The sequence below is a fragment of the Primulina tabacum genome, chromosome 10 (assembly GCF_025594145.1).
Source record: "Primulina tabacum isolate GXHZ01 chromosome 10, ASM2559414v2, whole genome shotgun sequence".
NCBI lineage: Eukaryota > Viridiplantae > Streptophyta > Magnoliopsida > Lamiales > Gesneriaceae > Primulina > Primulina tabacum.
This window is the reverse complement of record NC_134559.1, coordinates 41,154,029-41,168,845: the sequence shown is the minus strand read 5'-3', so window position 1 is coordinate 41,168,845 and position 14,817 is coordinate 41,154,029. Positions and strand designations below refer to the sequence as shown.

The following is a 14,817-nucleotide window of genomic DNA, read 5'->3' as shown; positions in this document are numbered from 1 at the left end:
ATAATTTACGTAAACGGTCGCGACACGAGGTCTTCCCAGGGAGGTCACCCATACTACCTCTGCCATCGCGCCAGAACGCTTAACTTCATGGTTATGATTGGGCGAGAGCAGTGCCGCGTGTTGTCCATCCGCCCGCTCCACACGTACTCGAGGGATATAAGAATAAACATCCCACTCAATGTCGGGTGCGATCATACCAGCACTAATGCACCGGATCCCATCAGAACTCCGAAGTTAAGCGTGCTTGGGCGAGAGCAGTACTAGGATGGGTGACCCCTGGGAAGTCCTCGTGTTGCACCCTTTTCGTGTTTTTCTATTTTTGATTACTTGTTGACAGACGATTTTCGGCTCAAATCATCTGAATCTCGATCGGGACCAGATAAGACATGTGAAATGAAAGTAGCTCGGGCACTGCCGGATTTGGACAAAATTGTAGGCTAATTTGATTGTAAACGGGCAAACGGACGAGACTCATTACTACGCAATGAGCTGACGAGATTTTAGCCGAATTCCTTCTCTAAGACCTCTAATTTGCGATTTACGCTTCTGTTAAGCTTTCGTTTCCTCGAGAAATCCGCTTAGGAAGTTCGAAATTCGATTCCGGTTCCATTTTATCGTATCCCAGGCATAATAATAGCTTTACATTCGTTATTTCCTTCTTCTTTTTTTTCTATTTTCTGGGAACATTTATCGATTTTTGTTGTCGTGAGCCGGTTCTGTGCGGAAGGGTATGACGCAGATTACTCCGGAGACGGTTAACTCATCAAAAACAATTATTTCGACTGTTTTATCCATAATTTACGTAAACGGTCGCGACACGAGGTCTTCCCAGGGAGGTCACCCATCCTAGCTCTACCATCGCGCCAGAACGCTTAACTTCATGGTTATGATTGGGCGAGAGCAGTGCCGCGTGTTGTCCATCGCCGCCCGCTCCACACGTACTCGAGGGATATAAGAATAAACATCCCACTCAATGTCGGGTGCGATCTACCAGCACTAATGCACCGGATCCCATCAGAACTCCGAAGTTAAGCGTGCTTGGGCGAGAGCAGTACTAGGATGGGTGACCCCTGGGAAGTCCTCGTGTTGCACCCTTTTTCGTTTTTCTATTTTTGATTACTTGTTGACAGACGATTTTCGGCTCAAATCATCTGAATCTCGATCGGGACCAGATAAGACATGTGAAATGAAAGTAGCTCGGGCACTGCCGGATTTGGACAAAATTGTAGGCTAATTTGATTGTAAACGGGCAAACGGACGAGACTCATTACTACGCAATGAGCTGACGAGATTTTAGCCGAATTCCTTCTCTAAGACCCTCTAATTTGCGATTTACCGCTTCTGTTAAGCTTTCGTTTCCTCGAGAAATCCGCTTAGGAAGTTCGAAATTCGATTCCGGTTCCATTTTATCGTATCCCAGGCATAATAATAGCTTTACATTCGTTATTTCCTTCTTCTTATTTTTTTTCTATTTTCTGGGAACATTTATCGATTTTTGTTGTCGTGAGCCGGTTCTGTGCGGAAGGGTATGACGCAGATTACTCCGGAGACGGTTAACTCATTAAAAACAATTATTTCGACTGTTTTATCCATAATTTACGTAAACGGTCGCGACACGAGGTCTTCCCAGGGAGGTCACCCATCCTAGCTCTGCCATCGCGCCAGAACGCTTAACTTCATGGTTATTGGGCGAGAGCAGTGCCGCGTGTTGTCCATCGCCGCCCGCTCCACACGTACTCGAGGGATATAAGAATAAACATCCCACTCAATGTCGGGTGCGATCATACCAGCACTAATGCACCGGATCCCATCAGAACTCCGAAGTTAAGCGTGCTTGGGCGAGAGCAGTACTAGAATGGGTGACCCCCCTTGAAGTCCTCGTGTTGCACCCTTATTCGTGTTTTTATATTTTTGATTACTTGTTGACAGACGATTTTCGGCTCAAATCATCTGAATCTCGATCGGGACCAGATAAGACATGTGAAATGAAAGTAGCTCGGGCACTGCCGGATTTGGACAAAATTGTAGGCTAATTTGATTGTAAACGGGCAAACGGACGAGACTCATTACTACGCAATGAGCTGACGAGATTTTAGCCGAATTCCTTCTCTAAGACCCTCTAATTTGCGATTTACCGCTTCTGTTAAGCTTTCGTTTCCTCGAGAAATCCGCTTAGGAAGTTCGAAATTCGATTCCGGTTCCATTTTATCGTATCCCAGGCATAATAATAGCTTTACATTCGTTATTTCCTTCTTCTTATTTTTTTTTCTATTTTCTGGGAACATTTATCGATTTTTGTTGTCGTGAGCCGGTTCTGTGCGGAAGGGTATGACGCAGATTACTCCGGAGACGGTTAACTCATTAAAAACAATTATTTCGACTGTTTTATCCATAATTTACGTAAACGGTCGCGACACGAGGTCTTCCCATGGAGGTCACCCATCCTAGCTCTGCCATCGCCAGAACGCTTAACTTCATGGTTATGATTAGGCGAGAGCAGTGCCGCGTGTTGTCCATCGCCGCCCGCTCCACACGTACTCGAGGGATATAAGAATAAACATCCCACTCAATGTCGGGTGCGATCATACCAGCACTAATGCACCGGATCCCATCAGAACTCCGAAGTTAAGCGTGCTTGGGCGAGAGCAGTACTAGAATGGGTGACCCCCCTTGAAGTCCTCGTGTTGCACCCTTATTCGTGTTTTTCTATTTTTGATTACTTGTTGACAGACGATTTTCGGCTCAAATCATCTGAATCTCGATCGGGACCAGATAAGACATGTGAAATGAAAGTAGCTCGGGCACTGCCGGATTTGGACAAAATTGTAGGCTAATTTGATTGTAAACGGGCAAACGGACGAGACTCATTACTACGCAATGCTGACGAGATTTTAGCCGAATTCCTTCTCTAAGACCCTCTAATTTGCGATTTACCGCTTCTGTTAAGCTTTCGTTTCCTCGAGAAATCCGCTTAGGAAGTTCGAAATTCGATTCCGGTTCCATTTTATCGTATCCCAGGCATAATAATAGCTTTACATTCGTTATTTCCTTCTTCTTATTTTTTTTTCTATTTTCTGGGAACATTTATCGATTTTGTTGTCGTGAGCCGGTTCTGTGCGGAAGGGTATGACGCAGATTACTTCCCGAGACGGTTTAACTATTTAAAACAATAATTTCGACCTGTTTTTATTCATAATTTACGTAAACGATCGCGCGCACGAGGTCTCCCAGGCGAGGTCACCATACTACCTCTGCCATCGCGCCAGAACGCTTAACTCTGGTTATGATTGGGCGAAAGCAGTGCCGCGTGTTGTCCATCGCCGCCCGCTCCAAACGTACTCGAGGGATATAAGAATAACATCTCAGTCATGTCAGGTGCGAGTCTTCCTAGCACTAATGCACCGGGATCCCATCAAAACTCCGAAGTTAAGCGTGCTTGGGCGAGAGTAGTACTAGGTTGGGTGACCCCCTGGGAAGTCTCGTGTTGCACCCCTTTTTCGTGTTTTTCTATTTTTTGATTACTTGTTGATAGACGATTTTCGGCTCAAATCCTCTGAATCTCGATCGGGACCAGATAAAACATGTGAAATGTAAGTAGCTCGGGCACTGCCGGATTTGACAAAATTGTAGGCTAATTGATTGTAAACGGGCAAACGGACGAGACTCATTACTACGCAATGAGCTGACGAGATTTTAGCCGAATTCCTCTCTAAGACCCACTAATTTGCGATATTAACGCTTCTGTTAAGCTTTCGTTTCCTCGAGAAATCCGCTTAGGAAGTTCGAAATTCTTTTCCGGTTCTATTTTTATCGTATCCCAGGATAATAATAGCTTTACATTCGTTATTTTCCTTTCTTCTATTTTTTTTTCTATTTCTGGGAACATTTATCGATTTTTGTTGTCGTGCGTCTGTTCTGTGCGGAAGGGTATGACACAGATTACTCCGGAGACGGTTAACTCCAGTAAAATAATTATTTCGACCTGTTTTATCCATAATTTACATAAACGGTCGCGACACGAGGTCTTCCCAGGGAGGTCACCCACCTAGCTCTGCCATCGCGCCAGAAAGCTTAACTTCATGGTTATGATTGGGCGAGAGAGCAGTGCCGCGTGTTGTCCATCGCCGCTCGCTCAACACGTACCGAGGGATATAAGATAAACATCCCACTCAATGTCGGTGCGATCTTACTAGACACTAATGCACCGGATCTCATCAGAAACTCCGAAGTTAAGCGTGCTTGGGCGAAGACGAGTGAGAGCAGTACTAGGATGGTGTGAACCCTTGTGAAGTCCTCTGTGTTGCACCTTTTTTCGTGTTTTTCTATTTTTGCATTACTTGTTGACAGACGATTTTCGGCTCAAATCATCTGAATCTCGATCGGGACCAGATAAGACATGTGAAATGAAAGTAGCTCGGGCACTGCCGGATTTGACCAAATTGTAGGCTAATTGATTGTAAACGGGCAAAACGGACGAGACTCATACTACGCAATGAGCTGACGAGATTTTAGCCGAATTCCTTCTCTAAGACCCTCTAATTTGCGATTTAACCGCTTCTGTTAAGCTTTCGTTTCCTCGAGAAATCCGCTTAGGAAGTTCGAAATTCGATTCCGTTCCATTGTATCGTATCCAGGCATAATAATAGCTTTACATTCGTTATTTCCTTCTTCTTATTTTTTTTTCTATTTTCTGGGAACATTTATCGATTTTTGTTGTCGTGAGCCGGTTCTGTGCGGAAGGGTATGACGCAGATTACTCCGGAGACGGTTAACTATTAAAAACAATTATTTCGACTGTTTTATCCATAATTTACGTAAACGGTCGCGACACGAGGTCTTCCCAGGGAGGTCACCCATCCTACTCTGCCATCGCGCCAGAACGCTTAACTTCATGGTTATGATTGGGCGAGAGCAGTGCCGCGTGTTGTCCATCGCCGCCCGCTCCACACGTACTCGAGGGATATAAAATAAACATCCCACTCAATGTCGTGCGATCATACCAGCACTAATGCACCGGATCCCATCAAACGGAGACTCATTACTACGCAATGAGCTGACGAGATTTTTACCACGAATTCCTTCTCTAAGACCCACTAATTTGCGATTTAACGCTTCTGTTAAGCTTTCGTTTCCTCGAGAAATCCGCTTAGGAAGTTCGAAATTCGATTCTGGTTCCCTTTTATCGTTATCCCAGGCCATTTCATAATAGCTTTACATTCGTTATTTTACCTCTCTTTATTTTTTTTCTATTTTTCTGGAACATTTACGATTCTTTTGTTGTCGTGCGCCGGTTCTGTTGCCGGAAGGGTATGACAGCAGATTACTCCGGAGAGTGGTTTTAACTAATTAAAACAATTACTTCGATGTTTTATCCAACAATTTTATCGGTAAACGGCCCGCGACACGAGGTCTTTCCCAGGGAGGGTCACCCATCCTAGCTCTGCCATCGCAGCCAGAACGCTTAAATCATGGTTATGACTTGGGCGGAGAGCAGTTGCCGCGTTTGTTGTCCATCGCCGCCCGCCTCCACACGTACACGAGGGATATACAAATAAACATCCAATCATGGTCGGGTGCGATGCTTACTAGCACTAATGCCAGGATCCCATCAGAACTCCGAAGTTAAGCGTGCTTGGGCTGAGAGCAGTACTAGGATGAGTGACCCCTGGGAAGTCCTCGTGTTGCACCCTTTTTTCGTGTTTTTCTATTTTTGATTACTTGTTGACAGACGATTTTCGGCTCAAATCATCTAATCTCGATCGGGGACCAAATAAGACATGTGAAATGAAAGTAGCTCGGGCACTGCCGGATTTGGACAAAATTGTAGGCTAATTTGATTGTAAACGGGCAAACGGACGAGACTCATTACTACGCAATGAGCTCACGAGATTTTAGCCGAATTCCTTCTCTAAGACCCTCTAACTTGCGATTTACCACTTCTGTTAAGCTTTCGTTTCCTCGAGAAATCCGCTCAGGAAGTTCGAAATTCGATTCCGGTTCCATTTTATCGTATCTCAGGCATAATAATGGCTTTGCATTCGTTATTTCCTTCTTCTTATTTTTTTTTCTATTTTCTGGGAACATTTATCGATTTTTGTTGTCGTGAGCCGGTTCTGTGCGGAAGGGTATGACGCAGATTACTCCGGAGACGGTTACTAATTAAAAACAATTATTTCGAATGTTTTATCCATAATTTAGGTAACGCTCGCGACACGAGGTCTTCCCCAGGGAGGTCACCCATCCTACCTCTGCCATCGCGCCAGAACGCTTAACTTCGTTGGTTATGATTGGGCGAGAGCAGTGCTGCGTGTTGTCCATCGCCGCCCCGCTCCACACGTACTCGAGGATATAGAATAAACATCCACTCAACTGTCGGGTGTGCGATCATACCACTCACTAATGCACTGGATCCCATCAGAACTCCGAAGTTAAACGTGCTGGGCGATGAGAGCAGTACTAGGATGGGTCACCCCCTGGGAAGTCCTCGTGTTGCACCCTTTTTCGTGTTTTTCTATTTTTGATTACTTGTTGACAGACGATTTTCGTCTCAAATCATCTGAATCTCGATCGGGACCAGATAAGACATGTGAAATGAAAGTAGCTCGGGCACTGCCGGATTTGGACAAAATTGTAGGCTAATTTGATTGTAAACGGGCAAACGGACGAGACTCATTACTACGCAATGAGCTGACGTGATTTTAGCCGAATTCCTTCTCTAAGACACTCTAATTTGCGATTTAACGTTTCTGTTAAGCTTTCGTTTCCTCGAGAAATCCGCTTAGGAAGTTCAAAATTCGATTCCGGTTCCATTTTATCGTATGCCAGGCATAATAATAGCTTCACATTCGTTATTTCTTTCTTCTTATTTTTTTTTCTATTTTCTGGGAACATTTATCGATTTTTGTTGTCGTGAGCCGGTTCTGTGCGGATGGGTATGACGCAGATTACTCCGGAGACGGTTAACTCATTAAAAACAATTATTTCGACTGTTTTAACCATAATTTACGTAACCGGTCGCGACACGAGATCTTCCCAGGGAGGTCACCCATCCTAGCTCTGCCATCGCGCCAGAACGCTTAACTTCATGGTTATGATTGGGCGAGAGCAGTGCCTCGTGTTGTCCATCGTCGCCCGCTCCACACGTACTCGAGGGATATAAGAATAAACATCCCACTCAATGTCGGGTGCGATCATACCAGCACTAATGCACCGGATCCCACAGAACTCCGAAGCGTGCTTGGGCGAGAGCAGTACTAGGAAGGGTGACCCCCTGGAAAGTCCTCGTGTTGCACACTTTTCGTGTTTTTCTATTTTGATTACTTGTTGACAAACGATTTTCGGCTCAAATCATCTGAATCTCGATCGGGACAAGATAGACATGTGAAATGAAAGTAGCTCGGGCACTGCCGGATTTGGACAAAATTGTAGGCTAATTTGATTGTAAACGGGCAAACGGACAGACTCATTACTATGCAATGAGCTGACGAGATTTTAGCCGAATTCCTTCTCTAAGACCCTCTAATTTGCGATTTACCGCTTCTGTTAAGCTTTCGTTTCCTCGAGAAATCCGCTTAGGAAGTTCGAAATTCGTTCCATTCCATTTTATTTTCGTATCCCAGGCATAATAATAGCTTTACATCGTTATTTACCCCTAGGTTGTCCTCGTGTTTCACCCCTTTTCGTGTTTTACTATATTTGATTACTTGTTGACAGACGATTTTCGGCTCAAATCATCTGAATCTCGATCGGGACCAGATAAAACATGTGAAATGAAAGTAGCTCGAGCACTGTCGGATTTGGACAAAATTGTGGGCTAATTTGATTGTAAACGGGCAACGGACGAGATTCATTACCACGCAATGAGCTGACGAGATTTTAGCCGAATTCCTTCTCTAAGAGCCTCTAATTTGCGATTTACCGCTTCTGTTAAGCTTTCGTTTCCTTGAGAAATCCGCTTAGGAAGTTCGAAATTCGATTCCGGTTCCATTTTATCGTATCCTAGGCATAATAATAGCTTTACATTCGTTATTTCCTTCTTCTTATTTTTTTTTCTATTTTCTAGGAACATTTATCGAATTTTGTTGTCGTGAGCCGGTTCTGTGCGGAAGGGTATGACGCAGATTACTCCGGAGATAGTTAACTCATTAAAAACAATTATTTCGACTGTTTTATCCATAATTTACGTGAACGATCGCGACACGAGGTCTTCCCAGGGAGGTCACCCATCCTACCTCTGCCATCGCGCCAGAACGCTTAACTACATGGTTATGATTGGGCGAGAGCAGTGCCGCGTGTTGTCCATCGCCGCCCGCTCCACACGTACTCGAGGGATATAAGAATAAATATCCCACACAATGTCGGGTGCGATCATACCAGCACTAATGCACCGGATCCCATCAGAACTCCGAAGTTAAGCGTGCTTGGGCGAGAGCAGTACTAGGGTGGGTGACCCCCTGGGAAGTCCTCGTGTTGCACCCTTTTTCGTGTTTTTCTATTTTTGATTACATGTTGACATACGATTTTCGGCTCAAATCATCTGAATCTCGATCGGGACCAGATAAGACATGTGAAATGAAAGTAGCTCGGGCACTGCAGGATTTGGACAAAATTGTAGGCTAATTTGATTGTAAACGGGCAAACGGACGAGACTATTACTACGCAATGAGCTGACGAGGATTTTAGCCGAATTCCTTCTCTAAGACCCTCTAATTTGCGATTTACCGCTTCTGTTAAGCTTTCGTTTCCTCGAGAAATCCGCTTAGGAAGTTCGAAATTCGATTCCGGTTCCATTTTATCGTATCCCAGGCATAATAATAGCTTTACATTCGTTATTTACTTCTTCTTATTTTTTTTTCTATTTTCTGGGAACATTTATCGATTTTTTTTGTCGTGAGCCGGTTTTGTGCGGAAGGGTATGACGCAGATTACTCCAGAGACGGTTAACTCATTAAAAACAATTATTTCGACTGTTTTATCCATAATTTACGTAAATGGTCGCGACACGAGGTCTTCCCAGGGAGGTCACCCATCCTAGCTCTGCCATCGCGCCAGAACGCTTAATTTCATAGTTATGATTGGGCGAGAGCAGTGCCACGTGTTGTCCATCGCCGCTTACTCCACACGTACTCGAGGGATATAAGAATAAACATCCCACTCAATGTCGGGTGCAATCATACCAGCACTAATGCCATGGATCCCATCAGAACTCCGAAGTTAAGCGTGCTTGGACGAGAGCAGTACTAGGATCGGTGACCTCCTGAGAAGTCCTCGTGTTGCACCCCTTTTCTTGTTTTTCTATTTTTGATTACTTGTTGACAGACGATTTTCGGCTCAAATCATCTGAATCTCCATCGGGACCAAATAAGACATTTGGACAAAATTGTGGGCTAATTTGATTGTAAACGGGCAACGGACGAGATTCATTACCACGCAATGAGCTGACGAGATTTTAGCCGAATTCCTTCTCTAAGAGCCTCTAATTTGCGATTTAACGCTTCTGTTAAGCTTTCGTTTCCTCGAGAAATCCGCTTAGGAAGTTCGAAATTCGATTCCGGTTCCATTTTATCGTATCCCAGGCATAATAATAGCTTTACATTCGTTATTTCCTTCTTCTTATTTTTTTTCTATTTTCTGGGAACATTTATCGATTTTTTGTTGTCGTGAGCCGGTTCTGTGCGGAAGGGTATGACGCAGATTACTCCGGAGACGGTTAACTAATTAAAAACAATTATTTCGACTGTTTTATCCATAATTTACGTAAATGATCGCGACACGAGGTCTTCCCAGGGAGGTCACCCATCCTACCTCTGCCATCGCGCCAGAACGCTTAACTTCGTGGTTATGATTGGGCGAGAGCAGTGCCGCGTGTTGTCCATCGCCGCCCTCTCCACACGTACTCGAGGGATATATGAATAAACATCCCACTCAATGTCGGGTGCGATCATACCAGCACTAATGCACCGGATCCCATCAGAACTCCAAAGTTAAGCGTGCTTGGGCGAGAGCAGTACTAGGATAGGTGACCCCCTGGGAAGTCCACGTGTTGCACCCCTTTTCTTGTTTTTCTATTTTTGATTACTTGTTGACAGACGATTTTAGTCTCAAATCATCTGAATCTCGATCGAGACTAGATAAGACATGTGAAATGAAAGTATCTCGGGCACTGCCGGATTTGGACAAAATTGTAGGCTAATTTGATTGTAAACGGGCAAACGGACGAGACACATTACTACGCAATGAGCTGACGAGATTTTACCCGAAAAAATTCTCTAAGACCCTCTAATTTGCGATTTACCTCTTCTCTTAAGCTTTCGTTTCCTCGAGAAATCCGCTTAGGAAGTTCGAAATTCGATTCCGGTTCCATTTTATCGTATCCCAAGCATAATAATAGCTTTACATTCGTTATTTCCTTCTTCTTATCTTTTTTTCTATTTTCTGGGAACATTTATCGATTTTTGTTGTCGTGAGCCGGTTCTGTGCGGATGGGTATGACGCAGATTACTCCGGAGACGGTTAACTCATTAAAAACAATTATTTCGACTGTTTTAACCATAATTTACGTAACCGGTCGCGACACGAGGTCTTCCCAGGGAGGTCACCCATCCTAGCTCTGCCATCGCGCCAGAACGCTTAACTTCATGGTTATGATTGGGCGAGAGCAGTGCCTCGTGTTGTCCATCGCCGCCCGCTCCACACGTACTCGAGGGATATAAGAATAAACATCCCACTCAATGTCGGGTGCGATCATACCAGCACTAATGCACCGGATCCCAACAGAACTCCGAAGTTAAGCGTGCTTGGGCGAGAGCAGTACTAGGAAGGGTGACCCCCTGGAAAGTCCTCGTGTTGCACACTTTTTCGTGTTTTTCTATTTTTGATTACTTGTTGACAAAGGATTTTTGGCTCAAATCATCTGAATCTCGATCGGGACCAGATAAGACATGTGAAATGAAAGTAGCTCGGGCACTGCCGGATTTGGACAAAATTGTAGGCTAATTTGATTGTAAACGGGCAAACGGACGAGACTCATTACTATGCAATGAGCTGACGAGATTTTAGCCGAATTCTTTCTTTAAGACCCTCTAATTTGCGATTTACCGCTTCTGTTAAGCTTTCGTTTCCTCGAGAAATCCGCTTAGGAAGTTCGAAATTCGATTCCAGTTCCATTTTATCGTATCCCAGGCATAATAATAGCTTTACATCGTTATTTACCCCTAGGTTGTCCTCGTGTTTCACACCTTTTCGTGTTTTACTATTTTTGATTACTTGTTGACAGACGATTTTCGGCTCAAATCATCTGAATCTCGATCGGGACCAGATAAAACATGTGAAATGAAAGTAGCTCGGGCACTGTCGGATTTGGACAAAATTGTGGGCTAATTTGATTGTAAACGGGCAACGGACGAGATTCATTACCACGCAATGAGCTGACGAGATTTTAGCCGAATTCCTTCTCTAAGAGCCTCTAATTTGCGATTTACCGCTTCTGTTAAGCTTTCGTTTCCTTGAGAAATCCGCTTAGGAAGTTCGAAATTCGATTCCGGTTCCATTTTATCGTATCCCAGGCATAATAATAGCTTTACATTCGTTATTTCCTTCTTCTTATTTTTTTTTCTATTTTCTAGGAACATTTATCGATTTTTGTTGTCGTGAGCCGGTTCTGTGCGGAAGGGTATGACGCAGATTACTCCGGAGACGGTTAACTCATTAAAAACAATTATTTCGACTGTTTTATCCATAATTTACGTGAACGATCGCGACACGAGGTCTTCCCAGGGAGGTCACCCATCCTACCTCTGCCATCGCGCCAGAACGCTTAACTACATGGTTATGATTGGGCGAGAGCAGTGCCGCGTGTTGTCCATCGCCGCCCGCTCCACACGTACTCGAGGGATATAAGAATAAACTATCCCACTCAATGTCGGGTGCGATCATACCAGCACTAATGCACCGGATCCCATCAGAACTCCGAAGTTAAGCGTGCTTGGGCGAGAGCAGTACTAGGGTGGGTGACCCCCTGGGAAGTCCTCGTGTTGCACCCTTTTTCGTGTTTTTCTATTTTTGATTACTTGTTGACAGACGATTTTCGGCTCAAATCATCTGAATCTCGATCAGGACAAGATAAGACATGTGAAATGAAAGTAGCTCGGGCACTGCCGGATTTGGACAAAATTGTAGGCTAATTTGATTGTAAACGGGCAAACGGACGAGACTTATTTCTACGCAATGAGCTGACGAGATTTTAGCCGAATTCCTTCTCTAAGACCCTCTAATTTGCGATTTACCGCTTCTCTTAAGCTTTCGTTTCCTCGAGAAATCCGCTTAGGAAGTTCGAAATTCGATTCCGGTTCCATTTTGTCGTATCCCAGGCATAATAATAGCATTACATTCGTTATTTCCTTCTTCTTATTTTTTTTTCTATTTTCTGGGAACATTTATCGATTTTTGTTGTCGTTAAGCCGGTTCTGTGCGGAAGGGTATGACGCAGATTACTCCGGAGACGGTTAACTCATTAAAAACAATTATTTCGACTGTTTTATTCATAATTTACGTAACCGGTCGCGTCACGAGGTTTTCCCAGAGAGGTCACCCATCCTAGCTCTGCCATCGCGCCAGAACGCTTAACTTCATGGTTATGATTGAGCGAGAGCAGTGCCGCGTGTTGTCCATCGCCGCCCGCTCCACACGTACTCGAGGGATATAAGAATAAACATCCCACTCAATGTCGGGTGCGATCATACCAGCACTATTGCACCGGATCCCATCAGAACTTCGAAGTTAAGCGTGCTTGGGCGAGAGGAGTTCTAGGATGGGTGACCCGGTCCCCTGGGAAGTCCTCGTGTTGTACCCTTTTTCGTGTTTTTCTATTTTTGATTACTTGTTTACAGACGATTTCCGGCTCAAATCATCTGAATCTCGATCGGGACCAGATAAGACATGTGAAATAAAAGTAGCTCGGGCACTGCCGGATTTGGACAAAATTGTAGGCTAATTTGATTGTAAACGGGCAAACGGACGAGACTCATTGCTACGCAATGAGCTGACAAGATTTTAGCCTAATTCCTTCTCTAAGACCCTCTAATTTGCGATTTACCGCTTCTGTTAAGCTTTCGTTTCCTCGAGAAATCCGCTTAGAAAGTTCGAAATTCGATTCCGGTTCCATTTTATCGTATTCCAGGCATAATAATAGCTTTACATTCGTTATTTCCTTCTTCTTATTTTTTTTCTATTTTCTGCGAACATTTATCGATTTTTGTTGTCGTGAGCCAGTTCTGTGCGGAAGGGTATGACGCAGATTACTCTGGAGACGGTTAACTCAATAAAAACAATTATTTTGACTGTTTTATCCATAATTTACGTATTATTTCCACTGTTTTATCAATAATTTACGTAAACGTTCGCGACACGAGGTCTTCCCAGGGAGGTCATCCATCCTAGCTCTGCCATCGCGCCAGAACGCTTAACTTCATGGTTAGAATGGGCGAGAGCAGTGCCGCGTGTTGTCCATCGCCGTCCGCTCCACATGTAATCGAGGGATATAAGAATAAACATCTTACTCAATGTCGGGTGCGATCATACCAGCAATAATGCACCGGATCCCATCAAAACTCCGAAATTAAGCGTGCTTGGACGAGAGCAGTTCTAGGATGGTTGACCCCCTGGGAAATCCTCGTGTTGCGCCCTTTTTCGTGTTTTTCTATTTTTGATTACTTGTTGACAAACGATTTTCAGCTCAAATCATCTGAATCTCGATCGGGACCAGATAAGACATGTGAAATGAAAGTAGCTCGGGCACTGCTGGATTTGGACAAAATTGTAGGCTAATTTGATTATAAACGGTGAAACAGACGAGACTCATTACTACGCAATGAGCTGACGAGATTTTAGCCGAATTCCTTCTCTAAGACCCTCTAATTTGCGATTTAACGCTTCTGTTAAGCTTTCGTTTCATCAAGAAATCCGCTTAGGAAGTTCGAAATTCGATTCCGGTTCCCTTTTATTGTATCCCAGGCATAATAATAGCTTTACATTCTTTATTTCCTTCTTATTATTTTTTTCTATTTTCTGGGAACATTTATCGATTTTGTTGTTGTGAGCCGGTTCTGTGCAGAAGGGTATGACGCATTACTCCGGAGACGGTTAACTCATTAAAAACAATTATTTCGACTGTTTTATATCCATAATTTACGTAACCGGTCGCGACACGAGGTCTTCCCAGGGTGGTCACCCATCCTAGCTTTGCCACCGCGCCAGAACGCTTAACTTCATGGTTATGATTGGGCGAGTGCCGCGTGTTGTCCATCGCCGCCCGCTCCAACACGTACTCGAGGGATTAAGAATAAACACCCACTCAATGTCGAGTGCGATCATACCAGCACTAATGCACCGGATCCCATCAGAACTCCGAAGTTAAGCGTGCTTGGGTGAGAGCAGTACTAGGATGGGTGACACCCTGAGAAGTCCTTGTGTTGCACCCCTTTTTGTGTTTTTCTATTTTTGATTACTTGTTGACAGACGATTTTCGGCTCAAATCATCTGAATCTCGATGGGGACCAGATAAGACATGTAAAATGAAAGTAGTTCGGGCATTGCAGACGAGACGAGACTTATTACTACGCAATGAGCTGACCAGATTCCTGTTAAGCTTTCGTTTCCTCGAGAAATCCGCTTAGGAAGTTCGAAATTCGATTCCGGTTCCATTTTATTGTATCCCAGGCATAATAATAGCTTTACATTCGTTATTTTCCTTCTTCTTATTTTTTTTCTATTTTCTGGGAACATTTATCGATTTTTGTTGTCGTGAGCCGGTTCTGTGCG

At 44.1% G+C, this 14,817-nt stretch overlaps 12 non-coding genes and 4 pseudogenes across 12 annotated transcripts; all 16 read left to right on the top strand.

Annotated features, from left to right (window-relative positions):
* The first annotated feature begins 183 nt into the window (after positions 1 to 183).
* LOC142511600 (5S ribosomal RNA) lies at positions 184 to 301 on the top strand. Its single transcript, XR_012808758.1, has one exon. It is a non-coding gene; the product is annotated as a 5S ribosomal RNA (ribosomal RNA).
* Positions 302 to 978: 677 nt separating this feature from the next.
* Positions 979 to 1,095, top strand: LOC142516177 (5S ribosomal RNA). Its single transcript, XR_012811985.1, has one exon. It is a non-coding gene; the product is annotated as a 5S ribosomal RNA (ribosomal RNA).
* Positions 1,096 to 1,773: 678 nt separating this feature from the next.
* LOC142513807 (5S ribosomal RNA) lies at positions 1,774 to 1,892 on the top strand. Its single transcript, XR_012809734.1, has one exon. It is a non-coding gene; the product is annotated as a 5S ribosomal RNA (ribosomal RNA).
* A 682-nt stretch (positions 1,893 to 2,574) lies between these two features.
* LOC142513806 (5S ribosomal RNA) lies at positions 2,575 to 2,693 on the top strand. The gene has a single exon (XR_012809733.1). It is a non-coding gene; the product is annotated as a 5S ribosomal RNA (ribosomal RNA).
* A 680-nt stretch (positions 2,694 to 3,373) lies between these two features.
* Positions 3,374 to 3,493, top strand: LOC142511287 (5S ribosomal RNA; annotated as a pseudogene).
* A 2,078-nt stretch (positions 3,494 to 5,571) lies between these two features.
* LOC142512654 (5S ribosomal RNA) lies at positions 5,572 to 5,690 on the top strand (annotated as a pseudogene).
* Positions 5,691 to 6,376: 686 nt separating this feature from the next.
* On the top strand, positions 6,377 to 6,498 carry LOC142511909 (5S ribosomal RNA; annotated as a pseudogene).
* A 684-nt stretch (positions 6,499 to 7,182) lies between these two features.
* Positions 7,183 to 7,295, top strand: LOC142512405 (5S ribosomal RNA; annotated as a pseudogene).
* A 1,064-nt stretch (positions 7,296 to 8,359) lies between these two features.
* LOC142507042 (5S ribosomal RNA) lies at positions 8,360 to 8,478 on the top strand. The gene has a single exon (XR_012805309.1). It is a non-coding gene; the product is annotated as a 5S ribosomal RNA (ribosomal RNA).
* Positions 8,479 to 9,162: 684 nt separating this feature from the next.
* On the top strand, positions 9,163 to 9,281 carry LOC142507023 (5S ribosomal RNA). Its single transcript, XR_012805291.1, has one exon. It is a non-coding gene; the product is annotated as a 5S ribosomal RNA (ribosomal RNA).
* Positions 9,282 to 9,932: 651 nt separating this feature from the next.
* LOC142513266 (5S ribosomal RNA) lies at positions 9,933 to 10,051 on the top strand. The gene has a single exon (XR_012809222.1). It is a non-coding gene; the product is annotated as a 5S ribosomal RNA (ribosomal RNA).
* Positions 10,052 to 10,735: 684 nt separating this feature from the next.
* LOC142515904 (5S ribosomal RNA) lies at positions 10,736 to 10,854 on the top strand. The gene has a single exon (XR_012811725.1). It is a non-coding gene; the product is annotated as a 5S ribosomal RNA (ribosomal RNA).
* A 1,068-nt stretch (positions 10,855 to 11,922) lies between these two features.
* Positions 11,923 to 12,041, top strand: LOC142507031 (5S ribosomal RNA). The gene has a single exon (XR_012805298.1). It is a non-coding gene; the product is annotated as a 5S ribosomal RNA (ribosomal RNA).
* A 685-nt stretch (positions 12,042 to 12,726) lies between these two features.
* LOC142510279 (5S ribosomal RNA) lies at positions 12,727 to 12,850 on the top strand. Its single transcript, XR_012808402.1, has one exon. It is a non-coding gene; the product is annotated as a 5S ribosomal RNA (ribosomal RNA).
* Positions 12,851 to 13,564: 714 nt separating this feature from the next.
* LOC142510263 (5S ribosomal RNA) lies at positions 13,565 to 13,683 on the top strand. The gene has a single exon (XR_012808386.1). It is a non-coding gene; the product is annotated as a 5S ribosomal RNA (ribosomal RNA).
* Positions 13,684 to 14,358: 675 nt separating this feature from the next.
* LOC142516437 (5S ribosomal RNA) lies at positions 14,359 to 14,477 on the top strand. Its single transcript, XR_012812231.1, has one exon. It is a non-coding gene; the product is annotated as a 5S ribosomal RNA (ribosomal RNA).
* The last annotated feature ends 340 nt before the right edge of the window (positions 14,478 to 14,817 follow it).